Genomic DNA, 6,753 nt, shown 5'->3' with positions numbered 1-6,753 from the left:
GCTGCTGTGACATGTCCTCAGATCTCGCTGCTACCTCTGAGCCCGCAGTTCCAGGTTGAGTCTTGAAGAACATTAAAAGACTTTTTGAAGCCCTGGCCGGTTGGCTCAGCGGTAGAGCGTCGGCCTGGCGTGCAGGAGTCCCAGGTTCAATTCCCGGCCAGGGCACACAGGAGAACCACCCATCTGCTTCTCCACCCCTCCCCCTCTCCTTCCTCTCTGTCACTCTCTTCCCCTCCCACAGCCAAGGCTCCATTGGAGCAAAGATGGCCCGGGCGCCTGTGGCCTCTGCCTTAGGCACTAGAATGGCTCTGGATGCAACAGAGCGATGCCCCAGAGGGGCAGAACATCGCCCCCTGGTGGGCATGCCGGGTGGATCCCGGTTGGGTGCATGCGGGAGTCTGTCTGACTGCCTCCCCGTTTCCAGCTTCGGAAAAATGAAAAAAAAAAAAAAGGCTTTTTGAATCTGCTTTCCGGAAATTTTGTACCATTCATGTCCCAGCTCCAGTAACATCAGCAGCTTTTTAAAAAGAAAGAAAAGGAGGCCCTGGCCGGTTGGCTCAGTGGTAGAGCGTCGGCCTGGAGTGCGGGGGACCCGGGTTCGATTCCCGGCCAGGGCACATAGGAGAGGCGCCCATTTGCTTCTCCACCCCTCCCTCTCCTTCCTCTCTGTCTCTTCCCCTCCCGTAGCCGGGGCTCCATTGGAGCCAAGATGGCCCGGGCGCTGGGGATGGCTCCTTGGCCTCTGCCCCAGGCGCTAGAGTGGCTCTGGTCGCAGCAGAGCGACGCCCCGAGGGGCAGAGCATCGCCCCCTGGTGGGCAGAGCGTTGCCCCTGCTGGGCATGCCGGGTGGATCCCTGTCGGGCGCATGCGGGAGTCTAACTGTCTCTCCTCATTTCCAGCTTCAGAAAAAAAAAAAAAAAAAAAAAAAAGAAAGAAAAGGAAAAAGGAAAGGGCTTGTGTGTATGGGTTCCTGGCAACAAAGCAGCAGTCGATGGCACCTAAGATGAATTCATACTGACCGCTGACGGAGCTGCTGTGTGGCCAGGTGTGGAAGACTTCAATAAGTTATTCCCGAACAGGACACAAATCCTTTCCTTTTATTTTGGGCTCCAAATGAAACACTAAGAAGAAATAGATTTATAGTGAGGCAAAGGCAGAGGAACAAAGTAGAGACTGAACAGTCGCCCAGGTTTATAGAAGAGAGGAACATTTTGCCCAGCCCCTTCTTGTACAGGTCCTGGTTCCTAGGGGAGGACTGGAAGGAGCATGGGATGGTGTCCCCTCCCCTACTATTGCAGGGAGTGGGTGAGAATAAAGAGGACAGGGCCACAGAAAGCCCTCAACCTCTGGCAGAGAGAGGGGTGAGAGGGAAGTGGGAGGGGGAGAGAAGAGGGAAAATGAGGAAGGAAGAGGGGGTAGAAGCCCAGCAGAGAGCAGAAAAAGAAAGGGCAGTTTTGGCAGATGTGAAGAAAATCAAGTTTTTGGTGTCTCTTTATTGTTAAAGCAATTTTGACCTACCTTGCCTCACCTGTAATCTGCTCTGGTGTCTAATGCACCTCATGCTAAGCTAAGATTGTTATCCAAGTATTTAGAATTTGCTATCTTCTGACCAGAAGATGCTAAGTGCCCTGCCCCCACCTGCACCTAATAGGACCTGGTTATTCCTTTATTCAATATGTATTCATAGTATATGTATGGGTCAGGCTCCGTGGTAGGCCCCAAGTACCATCTCAGTAGCCAAGAGAGTCCCTTTTCCACCCCAAAGGAAAGTGTATAAATCATCCTGTTGTTCTGTCTAACCTCCTTTCACGGAATGAGTACTACTGTCTGTCTGGCTGGCTGGCATTATTGAGTCTTGAGTAGGAGGGCACACTGAGGCTTCATGGAACAAACTAGAATATTCTTAACAGAGAGAGTAGTATAATGACTCTCATTTACTCACCCCAAGCTTCCACAAGGCCAAGCTTGGCTCATCTTCTTTGACACCCTTGCCCCCCTTCACCCCCAGATTATTTTGAAGCAAATCCCAGGTAGCTATCATTTATAAATAGTTTAATAAGTATTGCTGAATGATAAAGACTAAAAATATAACCACAGTAAATTGCACTTCAAATATAAACAGCTGTATCCTCAATATCAATTAATGTTCACATTTCTCTGATTGCATACAATTTTTTATATTGTTTGTTTGACTTAGGATCCATATAAGGTCTTTGCATTGGGACATATCTCTGGAGTATCTTTTAATCTGTAGGTTTCCCTCCCTCCCCCACCCCTCAGAAATGAAACTGTTTCTCCTTTAAAGTTGTCTATGGGCTGACTTTTGCTGATGAAATTTCTGTGGCGTCCTTTAACGTACTGTTCTGTCCTTGTACTTTTAGATCTAGAAGCTTGGTTCTGAGTGTGTGTGCACTTGTGTGAGACTGTTCTGTGGGTGGTATGTATTTCCATCAGCAAGTATATAATGTCTGTTTTCTCTCATAACTAACTATTGATGATCACTATCTAGACTTATTAGTTTATTCAGTTGCAAAATGGTGATATTCTAGTGCTACCCAGCATACCTCTTCATCTATTAGCTGGAATACTATAAATTAAGATTTCCCTCATCAATTTTTTGGTTACCCTGAGGTCTGGATCATATGGGAAATGAAGATATATGCTTAGCTTTTTCCCTTGATTTACAAGTTCAAAAGTGAATAAAAGAGTTGGTTCCTTCACATGATCCAAAGGAAGGTAAATAAGCTGTTATTGTGTGGGTGGGTCTTTGGATCACCGTGACCTTGCGGACTTGAACATACCTGATCTATTTTAATGCACTGCACTTTTCATCCTTATTAAAATTGTTTACATTGTCCTATCAATGAAAGCCTCTTCAAAGTAGGTTCCGAGTCCTTAGATGTCAGTTGAGCAAACTTCTAAATATGAGAAACTATGGTACATTATCTGACACAAACCTTCAATGGGCCATTTTTCCTGGCCAGCTCCTGATTGCTGTTAGCAGGAAGTGCCATATAGTGATCACAGTCTGGGCACTGAGACTGTCATTACAACTTCGTGGGCCATGGTGTACAGGTCTTTTCCATAGATAGAGCTAGAAAATGTGTACTCTTTATTCAACATCAAATTATTTATTAGGTGATACTTTGATCCTTCCACCTAAATGCAGGATAATAGGAATTTCACTTCATAACGTCATCAATCTTACAACATACCTCCTTTCAACCACAGTGAAAAGTTCTCAAAGACACTAGCATAATTGTTCCTTTGATTTGTCCCAGGACCCACAGACACCAGTTTCAGGATTCCAGCACCAACATGATCATCAGCAGTGTGAATACTGAAAGCCATTTAATCCTTTGTTTCCAGTTCCCTTTGTCCTTCTAGTCCGTCCCACTCAGAGCACGCAGACTACAGGGCTTTCTTTGCATAGTTCCTGTCTGTGTGGCACACCTTTGGGCCATTTGTTTCCTTTTCATTTCAATGTTCAGGAATTGCTTTTTGATTTAATTTTGTTATTTCAAATTATATAAAATATTTACTTACTCCAAAATAAATTCTATAGTCTCTTCATTCCTTTCCTCGGTTAGTAAGCATTTAAAAATTAAATGATGGTTTGTTCATTCATTTTTAAATACTTATGTATACATATATTTATAAAAGCTGTATTGAAATATAATTTAAATATCATAAAATTTATCCTTTAAAAGTGTATGTCTTCTTTTCTTAAGTAATGGCATATAATAAACACTTTCCTCGTCCTTGCTTTTTGCATTAACAATATACCCAAGGGATCCTTCCATGGCAGTATGCAGATTTTCCTCATTAGTTCATACAGCTGCATTGCTTAAAAGTACCATAATTTATTCAACCAGTTTCCTATTGTGGACTTTTGCGTCATTTTCAGATTTTTGCTATTACAAAGAATGCATATATTTTTTCATATTTTGGCCAGTATACTTTTGGGCCAACCCTGTGTAGAAGGGAAGATGCTGGGTCAAAGGGTAAATGCACATACAACTTTTCTAGACTTTGCCCAATTCCCTTCCCACCAGGAATACATGAGAGGCTTGTTTCCTCACAGCCTTGCTAACATTGCATATGGTCGAACCAGTGCATGTCTGCTAACCAGCCAGCGGGGAAACAGTCCCAGTGTTGCTTTACTCTGGGTTTCTCTCCACACGAGTGCGGCTGAGGGTCTTTTCATGTCACTAAGAGCCCCTGAAGGTGTGCTTGTGAACAGTGTTCTAATTTCTCATCAGGTTCTCCAAAGATTTGTGATATAAGTTAATGATTTTCCTAATTGGTCCTTTGTCATTTGACTTTGTAATAGAGCCTTATGCCATATAAAAAAAATATTGTTTTTGTTGTTTTATATAAACAAATTTATTGATCTCTTCTTATTTCTTGTTTTGAGACAGAGTGAACTTACCTTGTATCTGGTTAATGGATTTGAGATGTTTCCTTCGTAGTAGACTGAATTCTCATGTGCACTTGGGGTCAATTTCTGGGTTTTCTTTTCTGGTCCATTGGAACGCCTGTCTAGTCTTGGGTCAAAGTTACACCATTTTCATTACAGATGCTTTATAATGCACTCTAATGTGTGGGAGGTTGATTAACCTTTCTTCTCCCAATTGGTGCTCTTTCCCAGGATTTTCCTAGCTGTTCTTGCCTCTGTACAAACCACATTTTTAGAGTTTAAGGTGGTTACAGAATTGCCATACATACATCTTGGTTAAATCCTCATTCAAACAAAAATATATATGTATACAGAGTTTTGTATCAAGCCCAAGAAAATACCCATACTATATCTTTGATGAAATTAAGAGATTATTGCCAACTTGTGTGTGCTTGATAATGGTATTGATGGTTCTTTTTAAAGTCCCTATCCTTTAGAGATATACTGTGAAGTGATCACAATTTATAGTTTATATTTGTTTCTGAGTAATCTTGATATATAGTGGTCACTTAAATCATAATTAATATTTGCTCCCAAGTAACCCTGGTGGTGGGAGCAGATACAGACGAAACAAGATGGCCACAAATTGATAATAATTGAAACTTGGGACTCAGTTTACTGCTCTATTTACTTTTATGTAGATTTAAAATTTCCTATAATAAAAAGTTTTAAAAATAGACAAGGGTTTCAAATCCTAAAGGTTTTTGAAATGTGGAACAATACAGGACTTAAAAAAAATCAGGTTTTGCAAGGACTGGGAGCTTTGCATAAGGAAATGTTCAGTTAGAGGCAGGGGATCAGAATCAGAAAGGGGAGAAGCACTGGTTACCAGTTACTGCCTTGGCTCAGGGCCAGGTGCATTTGCTACGCATTTTCTCCATCAAACGTTTACCTGTCTTCCGTTGTGCCCAATTCACACCCAGACAGGCTTCCAAAAAGTTGGGTTGAAATTGTATATTTTGTAACTGTTAGGCTAGCATGTTGCTCAGAGTTTTTTTTCAGGTGGTACTTGAAATTCTTAAGTGTTTTCAAAGAAGAAAATAAGTAAGATATCATAAATGTCACTTTTATGGTGATCCTTTTACTTTAAGCAATGTACTTTTTAGAAATGAAGAAACTTTATAACACCTGAAATTAATGTGAAATATTGAATGTCAACTGTAATTGAAAAATAAAAGATAAATAAAATATCCTGGAAATATAAAAAGAAGACATTATAGATTGCAGACCATAGAACCCCTAATTTGCTATTTCCACACTTTAGCACTTCATAAGGTAAATTTTGTTCATGTTTAAAACCACAGTCAATCCTGCCATTTAATACCCTCTGTCACTTGCATAGTCTAAAGAATGGGAGACTGAGTACTTTGATCACCAGGAGGTAGCACTTCAAAACTTAAGGAGTTGGGGTGAGGAAGAAGGGAAACAAATATATATTCTTGGTTCCTTTAAAATGCAATGCTGCTTATGTATATTATCTGATAAACATTGATAGATGTAACTACTCTGAAAACCAGCTCTGCATTGGCCAGAGGTAAAGATACAGAGATGTTATTACCCCGAAACGCAGCTTCTAAAATACCCTTCAGAGAAGCACATGTACATGTCCACCTGTATATGAGGGCCAGAGGACGTGCTAAGATTATTCACAACAGCCAAACACTGGAAACAAAACAGATATTTATCAGCAGCACAGGGGATAAATATGTAGTTGAATATTGATGTATTAAATAATCACACAGTAATGCAGAAGAATGAACCGTGGCTACAGTCAGTAACGAGGGTAAATATTGCGAAAGTGCTGTGGTGAAGAAAGCAAGACAAACAAGAATGCATACGAATTATTTATCAACTACGTTGCTAAAGGATGCCTACATAAATGTTAAACTAAAGCAATAATAGGAGTAGTGAAAATTATCAATGTGTTAAAGTCTATGAACAACTATAAAGAGTTGGAGCCATCATAGAAGGCAGGATAGTGGTTACCTTGGCAGGAGTGGGAAATAAATTCAAAGGGACACTTAGAAATATCTGGCGTTCTGGAAATGTTCCATTTATCAACCTGGTTGGTGAGTGCACAGGTAAACAATGTAAAATTGTTTATTAAAGTAAACATATATTTATATGCACTTTCCTGAATATGTTCTACATTTTCAATTAAAAAGGTTAAAATATAAAAAGGTAATTGCCTGACCAGGTGGTAGCACAGTGGATAGAGTGTCGAATTGGGACGTGGAGGACCCAGGTTCAAAACCCCAAGGTCGCCGGCTTGAGCGCTGGCTCATCTGGTTTGA

General features: G+C 41.0%; 1 non-coding gene across 1 annotated transcript; it reads left to right on the top strand.

Annotated features, from left to right (window-relative positions):
* The first annotated feature begins 541 nt into the window (after window positions 1-541).
* Window positions 542-617, top strand: TRNAS-GGA (transfer RNA serine (anticodon GGA)). Its single transcript has one exon. It is a non-coding gene; the product is annotated as a tRNA-Ser (tRNA).
* Window positions 618-6,753: the final 6,136 nt, after the last annotated feature.

Source organism: Saccopteryx bilineata, chromosome 2, assembly GCF_036850765.1.
Source record: "Saccopteryx bilineata isolate mSacBil1 chromosome 2, mSacBil1_pri_phased_curated, whole genome shotgun sequence".
Classification (NCBI taxonomy): Eukaryota; Metazoa; Chordata; class Mammalia; order Chiroptera; family Emballonuridae; genus Saccopteryx; species Saccopteryx bilineata.
Note: the sequence above shows the minus strand (reverse complement) of the source record. Positions and strands in the feature narration are given on the sequence as shown.